Raw genomic sequence first — 13,364 nt, forward strand, 5'->3', positions numbered from 1 at the left:
ATCACCTGGAGAAGATGATATTATTTATGCCAATGATTCCTCACTTACCTCTGGAGTCAAAAAAAATTCTTTGTCGATGTTTTAAACGATTCTGGTGCTCAGGGACTTCATACAAGTTGTGGAAAAAAACTCTGTTATAATTCCTTTTTTGAAACGGCCAAAGGAGACCCTAGTCATCCCAAAAGTTATAGGCCTATTGTCTTACCAGCTGTGTCTTCAAGATTTACGAACGAATGGTGAATTTTCGTCTGATATGGTTATTAGAACAAAGAACCTGTTGTCGAAGAGGCAATTTGGCTTTCGCAAGAAGAGAAGTACTTTGGATCCCTCATATGTCTCACACGTGAGATTCAGAATGCTTTTGCAGTCCAAATCAAACAATTGCCGTGTCTTTGATCTGGAAAACAAAAAGCATTTGATACTACCTGGAGGCTGGTATTTTAATGCAGCTGGTTGAATGGCATATTGGTGGCAATATGTTTAATTTTGCCAAAGACTTCCTGTCTGGACCGGTACCTTAAAGTTAGAATTGGCTCTACCTTCGTCATCAGAGTATCTTCAGGAACCGAAGGCATTCCACAAGGGAGTGTGGCTTAGTCCAACCTTTTTTAATATTGTCATTAATGGTTTACTTGAACATGAAATCTCCCTGTTGGAGTAATAATATGGTCAAGCATTCGCAGATGATATTGGTTGTTATGTGTAGTAGAGCTACTGCAGTTGAAGCTTGTACTAAATATTCAGATTGCAATTAATGCTGCTACTACTGGACTAATAGTAAAGATTTCAAACTTTTCTGCTGAAAAAACTAAAGCTATATGTTTTTGTAGAACACGAAGAAGGGAAGAGATTCCAACCTTACTTTTAGAAGGTTCTATCTTGTTGTATAAGATAGTCAAATATTTAGGAATTATTTTTGACAAAAAAATTGACTTATGCTGAACATATAAATGAGACTGCTGTAAATGTTAAACAACGGTGCAATAATGGCAGTCCCCGGCTTACGACGGTTTCCGGCTTACGACGTTCCGAGGTTACGACCGCTTTTTTTTTCTTAAATATTCAATGGAAATTCCGTCCTGGGTTACGACGCTTGTTCCGAGGTTACGACGCTGACGCTTCCGACGCTCCGAGTTAACGACGCTTTTAAAAACGCATGCTATGATAAAAATCCTTTATAGTTTAGCACAGTACATAATAAAAATATGTTTTTGGTTACATTACAACAAAAATTTTGAGGTTATGATGATTTTTTACACTTTTTTTTTTCGTATTTTTTGAATTTTTTTTAGTGGACGCCGCATATGCTGGAACTAGTTTGCGGGCGAATGAATACACTAGCTTGGGATGCGCAGTTTAAAACAGTCCAAAAGCGCAAATATAATGAAAAGTCATTGCTTGTTTCCAGTACATAATTAAAAACTAAGTTTCTGGTTAGATTACAACACAAATTCCAAGGTTACGACGTTTTGTTATGCTTTTTACGATACCTCATATGCAGAAACTAGTTTTTGAGCGGAGGTGCAATAAATTAATTAACGCTATTAAACTGTATGGTAAATTGATTCCGAACAACGACCTCGGACGGTCGAGGACGCCAAGCGTAACAATACGAAAGGACGCCACTTCAATCGCGTGCCTGCCTGCATTCCACTAGGTTGTGTGCTGAGACGTTGCTGAAATTCCTTGCCATTTTCGCAAATTTACAATGGCTCCTAAACCCCAAAGTACTTCCTCCGATGATAGTTCATACAAGAAGAGGAAGGTCATCACGATGGAGTCAAATATGACGTGATAAAGCGTTCGGAGAAGGGAGAAACATAACACCGAAATAGGCCGCTCTTTAGCTTGAGCAGGACCACGGTGTAACCATTGTGAAGGATAAGGAACGTATTCTGAAGCATGTTAAGGATGCTGCACCGATGAAGTCAACGGTGATAAACGAGAAGCAACGTAGCCAGAGCATTGTTGAAATGGAGAAATTGCTCATGATCTGGCTGGAGGACCAGAACCAGCGACGTGTTCCGGTGAGCTTAAGTGTGATCCAGGAGAAGGCTAGAGCGCTGCATGAGGCAGTATGAAAAAGTTTGGCGAAGGCAGTGCTGGTGGTGAATTTTCCGCGAGTAGAGGTTGGTTTAACCGTTTTAAGGCTCGTGCAAATTTGCATAATGTGAAGCTGCAAGGTGAAGCTGCTAGTGCTGATAGCGAAGCAGCAGAAAGTTTTCCAGGTGGTTTGGCTGAGATAATTAAGGATGGTGGTTACACGGCTGACCAAGTCTTTAATGTGGATGAGACTGGATTATTTTGGAAAAGAATGCCAAATCGAACGTACCTTTCCAAGGAGGAGAAGTCAGCACCTGGCCATAAAGCTGGAAAGGAGCGACTGACTTTGCTGTTTGGGGCCAATGCAAGTGGTGATTTGAAACTGAAGCCCTTGCTGGTGTATTTGGCCGAGAATCCCAGGGCTTTCAAGGGCATTTTCAAGAGTCAACTCCCTGTGATTTGGAAATCTAACAAGAAGGCGTGGGTTACCATTAATGGTCTTCGAAGAAGATTGGTTCAATGACCATTTCGTGCAGCAGTGGAGCGGTATTTGATTCGAAGGGTCTCCGCCTTTTAAGGCCCTCTTAGTCCTGGACAATGCCCCTGGTCACCCTTCAAATTTGAGCGACATGCATCCTAATGTGAAGGTGGTGTACCTCCCACCCAATACCACATCGCTGATACAGCCAATGGACCAGGGAGTAATAGCTAATTTCAAGGCTTACTACCTTAGAAGGACCATACGTTTTGCTTTGAGGGCCATAGAAGCTAACAAGGAGTTGACACTGAAGCAATTCTGGAAGGGCTACAAACATGCAGATGCAGTGAAGAACATTGCAAGTGCTTGGGACGAGGTGAAGACGACCACTTTAAATGGGGCCTGGAGGAAACTGTGTCCACAGTTTGTGCACAGTTTTGAAGGCTTTGACCAGGCAGAAGACGTCGAGACTGTGACGAGGAAGATCGTAGGGCTAAGCAAGAGGCTGAAACTAGATCTTGAACCTGATGATGTAACAGAGCTGCTGGCTTCCCATGGAGAGGAATTGTCTGCAGAGGACTTACTAGAACTTGAACAACAAATGATTGAGGAAGAGGAGGCGGCACCAGAGCCAAACCCAGGTCATTAACTGTGAAAGGCTTGTCAGAGGGTTTTACTCATCTGGAGAGAGCCTTGGCTTCTTTTGAGGCAGAAGACCCTAACGTTGCAGGTTTGACAAAATCAGAGAGGAATCATGGATTTGGTGACTTTCTACAAGGAGACCCTGAAGGAGAAGCAGACGAAGAGAAGTGTGCAGTCCAGGCTTGACACTTTCTTTCACAAGTCTCCAGTACCACCACCTCCCACTCCTAGTCCTGGTAAGGATTCTGAACTGTTTTACTAATTTATTTGTGTTTACATAGTGTACATATTAAACTGTGTTAATTTTTTAATGTAACAACTAAATGTAAGAGTAAATTGTAACTTCATTAATTTTCATCATTTGTAATTTTTATTGCAGAAGTGGTGACAGTTTCCAGATCCCCCTGTACTACCTGTGACAGTTCCAGATCTCCCTGTAACTACCGTGACAGTTCCAGATCTCCCTGTACTACCTGTGACAGTTCCAGATCCCCCTGTACCTGGACCCTCTGTATCAGCCCGCCCCCTGTACAATCAGGTAAGCAATTTCATTTTCTCATTTTCATGTTGGAAATTGTTTACACCCTACATACATACGTACACTAACTTACATAGTGGTACAATGTGTTTTGATGTTGCATAACCTTATTATTTTTTTTTTTCATTTCAGACCCCTTTGATAGTGACAGTGACCCAGATGACCCTGAGCCTTTCCATGGTTTTGATGCCTCGCCCTATCTCAGGTAAGGAATCCTTAACAAATTTGTATAAAATGTTTTATAAATTGCTAATAGAAATTTTATTAAAAGTGTACATATGCTACAATTACATCCACCTTATATATATTTATGTACCCTATCATTCTTTCCAGATGTAGATGTTCCCTCATCAGTTGATACGAGTATCACCTCTCCAGAGCCCAAATCAGTTGAATACGAGTAGTATCACTTCCCATTCCTTCAGGTAAAAGAATTCTTCATTTTTTATATTGAACATACGTATTACACACTACATATGTCAAACAGTAATAACATGTGCAGTAGTTACAGTAGTAGTAACTATCATTTTATATATTTTTTATCATTCCAGACTCCCAAGCACCTGCCCATCCCACTTCATAGCCCAGCCACCCACTCTCATGTACCATATGGCCATCCCAGTAAGCAAGCCAACCACTAGAATTTGGTAAGGACATTTTTTTTTATTAATGTTTTAATATTACATATGTAATAACCATGTATGTATGTAACATACATACTATAATCATATGTATTACATTATCATTCCAGACTGGCATGCACCTGTGACTTACATAAACCAGACCTCTACATAGCCTACATGTCTTCATTTTGCTGAAGTAAGGAATTCTCAGTTGTTGTTTAATGTTTGCATACTACAATAAATTTTGTACACCTAAGTGGTTACATACTGTCCTTTAATATTAATTCTTCATTCCAGAACTGCCATCATCCTAGCCTGTTATCTGTGATAAAGCACACTGAAGTTAGGTTTGGAATGCATCCTTATCATGAATGCTCTACACCTCCACCTCCATCTCCCACAACCTAGGTAACAGCTTTGAGACTCACTAAAAGTTGGTAAGTTATGTAAGGAATTTCTAAATTAAGTTTTATACTACATGTTTATATGTGATTTATTCACTGTATGGTGCATATTACTGTAGTACTTACTATGCATAGAGTACTTACTGACAAAATTGATTTTTTGTACATCCGAATCCCCAAACCCCCTGCAATGATGTAGGCTATGGGGCCACATAAGACTTTGTCCATCCAGGGTTACATTGAAAGACAACTTTAAACTAAAAGTAAGGAATTAATTAACATACATTAACTCTTTTAGTACTCTTGATATATCTACAGTAATTAACATATTGCATTCACAACTTTTCTGTAGGTATATTTTGTACACTAATTTTGTTACTTTTTCCCCCTTCCAGAACCAACATTTTTCACACAACTCCAGGTTGTTACTACAAGTGTCATCAAGGGATAACTACAAGTAGAAGCACCATTTTTGGATGGAAAAAACCCTTCAGGAAAGTATACGTATCACATGTAACATGTAGTGTAACAAAGTATGAACAGTAAGGTTTTTACATACAGTAGTACATATTACATACGTACATAACTTTTTTTTTACAGGAATTTCCAACCAAGTTTGATTATGTACATATGTACATGTTATAAACCACTGTACGTATGGTTACTGTATGTAAACTTACTAAACATACATAACATGACTTAACTTTGATACTTTTTTGGTACATTCCAGAAAACCAGGACCCCCTCCATGATGCAGGCTATGGGGCCACATAAAACTTTGTCCAGGGTTACTACATAACATAGCACGACAACTGTAAACTATGTACTACTGTACTAAAGGTAAGGAATTATACATAGTAGTAAACATACATTAAGTAAGTTTTATACGTACATACTAAAAAAAAGTGACCAAGATCTCTCACATGGGATAAGTGATCAAGGTCCCTCATGGAATTACATACTGTACACTCCCTGCTGAACAGGGGGTGTAGACCAATCATTTACAATATGCAATATTAAACCACTGTATGGTGCATATTACTGTATGTAACTTACTATGCATAGAGTACTTACTGACAAAATTATCTTTTGTACATTCCAGAACCCCCTGAATGATGTAGGCTATGGGGCCACATAAGACTTTGTGCATCCAGGTTACGTTTGAACGACAAATTTAAACTAAAAGTAAGGAATTAATTAACATACATTAACAAGTTTATACATGTTATATATGTATATTAAACCACTGTATGGTGCATATTACTGTATGTAACTTACTATGCATAGAGTACTTACTGACATACTAATTATTTTTTTGTGACATTCCAGAACCCCCTGAATGATGTAGGCTATGGGGCCACATAAGACTTTGTGCATCCAGGGTTACGTTGAACGACAAATTTAAACTAAAAGTAAGGAATTAATTCACATACATTAACTTTTTTATCTCTTGATATAACTCAAAGTAAGGAATTATAACTAAGTAAGGAATTAATTAACATACATTAACTCTTTTACTCTTGATATCTATAATTTACATATTGCATTCAGGACTTTGTGTAGTATTTTGTACTAATTGTGTTATACTTTTAACTTCCAGAGCTACCAGACTGGGATTTTAGTGTACTCCAGGATCTAACAAATACTACTACGAAGTGTACAGTGCATAATATAGTGTTTAGTGTATAATCTAACCTAAGGATTAAGTGTAGTACATTGTGCTTTATAGTGTCACAAGAGTTTAATAAAGAATTATACCTTCAAGAACCATCCGTTTGCCATTGAAATAAACCACACTACACATCATGCAATATACTTGCATGTCACACAGGTAAGGTCTCCAACTTTTTCTTAGTTTAAGGCATATTTGTCCAAGTGTCGTTCCGGCTTACGACGATTTTCGGCTTACGACGCGCCTCAAGAACGGAACCCCCGTCGTAACCCGGGGACTGCCTGTATTCTTAAAGTTGTTAGTAACCTGAATTTTGGAGCTGACCGTACTACTTTATTAAGAATTTATCAGGCCCTATGCTTGAGTAAGATTGATTATGGATCTCAGGTTTATGGCTCGGCATGTAAGACCTTGTTAGGCAAGCTGGATTTAGTACACAATATGGCATTGCATATTTGTACAGGTGCTTTTAAAACGTCTCCTGTTGAGAGCCTTTATGTAGGACTCTGGTTTTCCTCCTCTTTCATTCGGAGGGAGGAACAGGGTCTCCGATATTTGTCACGAGCACTAACCTCTCAATCTAATCCAAATTTTAAGTACAGTAAGTCCTCGGGTTACGCCGGTCTCGACTTACGATGTTTCGTGGTTACGAACGCGCCCCCATAAAAATATAAAAAATAATATTATGCGTCGTTCCGTCTTACGCGGTTTAGCGTCGTAAGCGACGTAAACAAACGCGAACTAGTTCCGGGCGCACGGCGGAAGAATACGCTTTGTGGGGGAGAGGACGGCGTCGCTTCGCTACGCTCATTCCTCACCCATACGCCATTTTGGTTGTTTACGCTGCCTCTCTCTCCCTCGTGTTGTATCGTTTTTGTAACTTTTGCTCTTTGTTATGGCTCCCAAGCGCAAGGCGGACTCTTCTGATGGTAGTGCATCGAAGAAAAGAAAGGCCATCACCATGGAAATTAAAGTGGACATTATAAAGCGATCTGAGAAGAGAGAAACGCCAACAAACATTGGCCGCTCACTTGACCTTAGCCGTTCGACCGTTGCTACCATTATCAAAGATAAAGAGCGCATCGTTGAACATGTGAAAGGATCTGCTCCTATGAAAGCGACAGTGATAACCAAGCAGCGTAGTGGTCTAATAATTGAAATGGAAAGGTTATTGGTGCTTTTGGTTGGAAGACCAAAATCAACGGCGTATCCCAGTCAGCCTTATGGTGATTCAGGAGAAGGCGAAAAGATTGTTTGAAGCGTTGAAAAAAGAAAAGGGGGAGGGAAGTGAAAGTGAAGAGTTTGTGGCTAGTAGGGGTTGGTTTATGCAATTTAAGGCTCGGGCCAATTACCATAACCTTATAGTGCAAGGTGAAGCTGCTAGTGGGGATGAGAAAGCAGCGAGTGAATTTCCTAAAGCGTTGTCTGAGATAATTAAGGAGGGGGGTTATTCTGCTCAGCAAGTGTTTAACGTGGATGAGACCGGTTTGTTGGTTTTAAGCGTATGCCTAACCGCACTTACATCGCCAAGGAGGAGAAGTTCAGCACCTGGTCATAAAGCCAGCAAGGAGATGCTAACTTTACTTCTTGGGGGTAATGCTGCTGGCGACTTCAAACTGAAGCCTTGTTGGTGTATCAGCTGAAAATCCAAGGGCACTCAAGGGCATTTGGAAGGGTCAACTACCAGTAATTTGGAAGTCCAACAAGCAGGCATGGTGACACTTGCAGTGTTTGAAGGACTGGGTTCGTAAACCCATTTTGTTCCAAGTGTGGAACGTTATTGTGCCTCCAAGGGTATCCCCTTTAAGGTGTTGCTAGTGCTGGACAATGCCCCTGGACACCCTGCCCAGCTGGGAGACTTCAACCCTAATGTCAAGGTGGTTTACCTTCCACCTAATACCACGGCCTTTTACAGCCTATGGACCAAGGAGTGATTGCTTCGTTCAAGGCCTACTACCTACGAAGAACAATTGCTATGGCTTTACAGGCAACTGAAACCAAGAAGGACTTGACTCTGAAGGACTTTTGGAAATCCTACAACATCCTTGATGCTGTAAAGAACATTGCTGATTCCTGGGAGGAGGTTAAGCAAACAAACATGAAAATTTGTCCTCAATTTGTGAGTGATTTCCATGGGTTTGAGGACACAATTCAGCAAGTTGTCAAGAATGTTGTTGCCCTGAGTAAGGAAATCAATTTGGAGATGGAGGTTGATGATGTTACAGAGCTGCTGGAGTCTCATGGCGAGGAGTTATCTGCTGAGGACCTGATACAACTGGAGAAGCAGATGATAGAGGAAGAAGAAGAAGCACCCACCCCAGAGCCTAAGGCTTTCACAAGGCAGGACTTGGCAAGAGGTTTTGCAGAGTTGCAGCAAGCGTTGGCAACTTTTGAGGCTCAGGATCCCAACTTGGACAGGTTCACTAGGGTTTCCAGAGGCATCATGGATTTAATGCAGTGTTACAAGGAGATCTTGGATGAAAAGAGGTTGCTCTCTGTTCAGACTAACTTGGAGCAGTATTTTAAGAAGGTAGAGAGGCCTGCAAGAGATCCTGTACCCTCTACCTCAGCTGCCTCTGCTAATCCAGACTCGCCTGCCCCACAATCTCCAGCGCCTTCTGAATGTTCTGCTAACCTAGACTCGCCTGCCCCACAATCTCCAGCACCTTCTGAATGTTCTGCTAACCCAGACTCACCCTGCCCCAGCATCTCCAGCACCTTCTGTAGTTCTGCCTCACCTCAAGACTCACCTGCCCCAGCATCTCCAGTATGTTCTGCCTCACCTCAAGACTCACCTGCCCCAGCATCTTCTGGAGGTTCTTTTTCTCTTCACTAACCTCCCCCAGTCTCTCCAGCACCGCAGCTTCCTCTCCAGTGTGCAAGCCAACCAAATTAATAAAGGTAAGGAATTGTTCTCTCGTTGTTACTGATACGTATTTACATTAAATCATGTGGTATTTTTTAATGTTCCGACTTACGCTGAAAATCGTGTTACGACGCATCTTAAGAACGGATCAACGTCGTAACTCGAGGACCCCCTGTATATAAAACATCCTGTTGACAGAGCACCAACAAGACCTACATTGCCTAAGCCCCTTGAAGTCACCATAGATTAAACATTAGTGCGAGAGAGGTAGGCCTTATTCCTTCACTAGTTGTGGAAACTACATTTTCTAAATTCCCTCCTTGGTGTAGGCCTCCTTTACATATTTGCCAAGTTAGAGACAACAAAAAAGATCAGCTCAAGGTTCAGCTTAAAGTAGCTTCTTGGCCCATGTTTCTGAGCATAGTAATTCGATTGTTGTATATGCAGATGGGTCAAAATCAGCAAATGGAGTTGGATGTTCTGTTATCATCTGTGAGAGAACAATTAAAAAAAGCCTCCCTATTAAGTTCTCAATTTTTAATGCTGAGATTTATGCTATTTTTAGCATTTTGAAATTTATTTTTACTACAGGTAGCATTGGGGGCTCGTATATTATTTATTGTGATTCCAGAGTTCCCTAGCTGCACTCCAGAAGTTGATGCCATCTAATCAACTTGTCCAAGAGGTGCAGGATTGGCTTGGTCCTCCTGCATTCTCAAAACACATCAGTGTGTAGTTTTGTTGGGTTCCCTCGCATGTGGAATTCGTGTAACGAGCTGGCTGATACAGCCGCTAAGCAGGCAGCTTCCTCCCGGGCTTCCCACTGTGAGGGTTCTCTGTGAAGATTTTAAAACTTTTTTAATTAAATCATTTGTAGGACTAAGTGGCAGAATCACTGGTTCAACTTAAAAAACAAAAAATAATTTAAAGCTGAAATCTATCAGACCTTCTGTTCATCCCTGGTCACCTTCTGTTGGGATGGATAGAAGATTTAGTATAGTTTTAACACTCCTGCGTATAGGGCATACGTTTTTAACACACAGGTATCTCTTAACTAGTAGAGCAGAGAGCCAGGTTCCTCAATGCTCCAATTGTAATGTTGGCATTACAGTGAGGGCATATATTTGTTGACTGCCCTTTATTTTTTAATCATAGATGTCAGTTTGGTTTCACCAACAAACCTTTGTCAGATATTTTAGGAGAAGGTGCTCCCACAGAGGAGATTTTTAAATTTCTTAAGGAAATCCATTTGTTTCCATTTTATGATATTTAATTGAGTATTTTAATATGAATTTGATTTTAATAATTTGGATTAATTATATACGTGTACCTTTTATTAGTAAATATATCCAGTCGATAAATATGCACTGAATGGCCTTCAGCTCTGGCGCATGGCAAATGGCCACAAATTTTATAAATTCAATTTTGTAGACCAGTTGGGTAATCTATAAACTGCATTACTTGCCCCAAGGCCCCTTTCCTCACAAACATCAGCAAAGAAGACTTTAATAAACTCAAACTGAAATCTTAATTTGATCTCAGTTGCTTATGAATGGAGGTCCTTTTCACAGACAGTTAACAAACTTCTGAAAGTCTTTTTAATTAGTACTCATAATGATTACGATTTGATTATACAAGTGCCTACTTTACCCTGAGATCTATATTATTCCAGCACTGAATATCAATTTTGAAAATCTATAAGATCATCAATGCCAGAATGCCATCACCTCTTATGCTTTAATAATCGATTTTCTGTAATAAAAAGGTCTTAAAATATAAATTAAGCACCCATAGATTATGTAAATTTACTCTTTTTAATAAAGAAGTACATTGAGGATCTTGTAGATGTCTAAAGTGTCCATCAGGGAAAAGTGAGCATTTCACTTGTTTTTGAAATGGGATTTTTAAGGGTAGGTTACATTGCCTGCAGATGCTGTATAAGAGATATTCAAAACAAAATTAGCATTCATTGACTTTCAGGATTAGAGATTTTCTTGCAGATTATCTAATTCAGTCCTTCAAGAAGTAACCAGTTCATTGATTACCATTCATGTACCATGATTTGTGGCTGCCAGGGCATTTTCATTTATATATATATAACCCCATATCTTCAGTAGTAATTGTAAACAATGTTCATATTATACATACAGGGCTCTGATAAACTCAGGATGTGACCTTACAATCTTGGATTTGAATTCTTTTTCATATTCGTTTCCTTTTTAGTATGCATAATTGACATAATAACAGTATTCACTTAAATTCAGCCTATGTATTCCATGGCTCCTGGACATAGTCACTTTATACAATTAAAGAGCTTAAGGTAATGGACAGGATAACATCAACTAGTATTACAAGTACCTCCAGGTTACCCTAGGAAGAGAAGTACAACCTGTATGCCTCCCTTACTTGGTGTCAACACTGTTTAGTGAAGGACTAAGTCATGAGCTAAGGGAACCCCACCACACTAAAACAAAAAGAAAATAAAATTAATGTATATTTGTTGGTGTTCAGCAGGCTGAAGGGGATTCTTAATCCGCCCAAGCAAAAGATACAGTGGCCACACTCTTTAGCTGTACTGATTCGTCTTGCCCAAGAAAACATGCTGCTGCCACAGATCTACTAAGGCATTCATGCCAAAGGACTGTGTAATTTTTATTTGTTTGGAAGAGGGACAATATCAATCATTTGATACTGATCATGAAGAGGAGTGCTCAGTTAAGCCATTCAATATTATTTGGACATGTTAAGATAGTGGGAAAAAAATCAGAAAAAATGTTGTAGATGATGTAGTCTATCGCTGGAAAGGTCCACCCAAAACAGTCATGTAACGAACAGATTAACACTTGGGTAGATGGCTATTTAGGCACAAATTGACATTAGAGATGAATATCTTCATAATGAGTACTACATGCTAAAACATGAAAAAAGATCATGATGAGTAAGAATATTACCATACTCAGTTTTGAGCTTTTATGTCATGATTTTGTTGTGTGGAAGTTGCTAGACATTCATGGGCCTTTTGGCTTGTTCCACAAGAATGTAAGCTCATTTGTGAAAATTTTAATAATGATCCACTGTAAAACTACTATTGCTACTATTACAAATGAATCGTCAATTTGACACAGGTAAAGAAATACGTATTAATCTTACTACTTTATTTGTTCAATGAACAATCAGATACCCTAACATGAACAGCAGCAGAAATTTCAGATAATCCAACACTACCCTATTTATACAATACTTCAGTATTAAACTATGCTTAAATCTGTGAGTAAACACTGTCTTTGTAAACATCAAACTTTTAACATTATATTAAAGGGTAACTTACTGTTCTCATCATAATACAACTATGATCAAAGTAGCTATTTCCTAAATAAATAGAAAACAAATTTGTACGCACCTAGCTGGCATAATATACATAAATCTTTCAAGGTTACACAAGTGTGTGACACATTAAGTATACTAATACTGAAAAATACAATGATGTAAAATATACAACAAAATGGCAACTTACCTAAACTATTCAAGTCCATGCATTAAATGATGCTAAAGCATGGAAGCAAATGTCATAGAAACTTATTGTGGTGCATTTTACAAAGCATATGACTAATAAATACAAGCATTTTCCATTCTTTTCTTATCATGGAACTAACATTGAAAGCAACAGCAAAAACAACAATGTACTTTTAAAAATTAATGAGTCATGACTCAAGACTGTACAGGCATTTTGAGTAATCTTCTCATGGTGCTAAAGTTGAGGTGAGATCAATAGCAACAACTGACCACTGATCTATAATTTACATATATCAATGTTCTATCCTTTTTCTAGTAATAAAAGAAAAACAGAAAGACACGATAAATTTTAATTTAATTGATCATCTGAATTTTCAATGACGGCACTAACAATTATGAGTTTCTCTTTACTAATGAAAAAAACACTGAAGCAAGTTTACTTGTAATTAGGTTAACCAGAATGCTAAACTTAAAACAGCCTAAAACTGGTGACCAGAGGTACTGATGGCAAATTGTGGTCACAAAACCCTGAAAAACTTAAAATCAATTATTTCTGTCAGAACCATTATAAATACTGAAAAGTAC

At 39.0% G+C, this 13,364-nt stretch overlaps 2 long non-coding RNA genes across 4 annotated transcripts in view; both read left to right on the forward strand.

Annotated features, from left to right (window-relative positions):
- LOC135206907 (uncharacterized) overlaps positions 1-13,364 on the forward strand; it is a 497,699-nt gene that overhangs the window by 384,912 nt on the left and 99,423 nt on the right. The window lies entirely within an intron of this gene.
- LOC135206903 (uncharacterized) lies at positions 5,130-6,492 on the forward strand. Its single transcript, XR_010312837.1, has 3 exons — positions 5,130-5,568; positions 6,058-6,140; positions 6,329-6,492. It is a non-coding gene; the product is annotated as an uncharacterized LOC135206903 (long non-coding RNA).

The sequence above is a fragment of the Macrobrachium nipponense genome, chromosome 31, assembly GCF_015104395.2.
Source record: "Macrobrachium nipponense isolate FS-2020 chromosome 31, ASM1510439v2, whole genome shotgun sequence".
NCBI lineage: Eukaryota > Metazoa > Arthropoda > Malacostraca > Decapoda > Palaemonidae > Macrobrachium > Macrobrachium nipponense.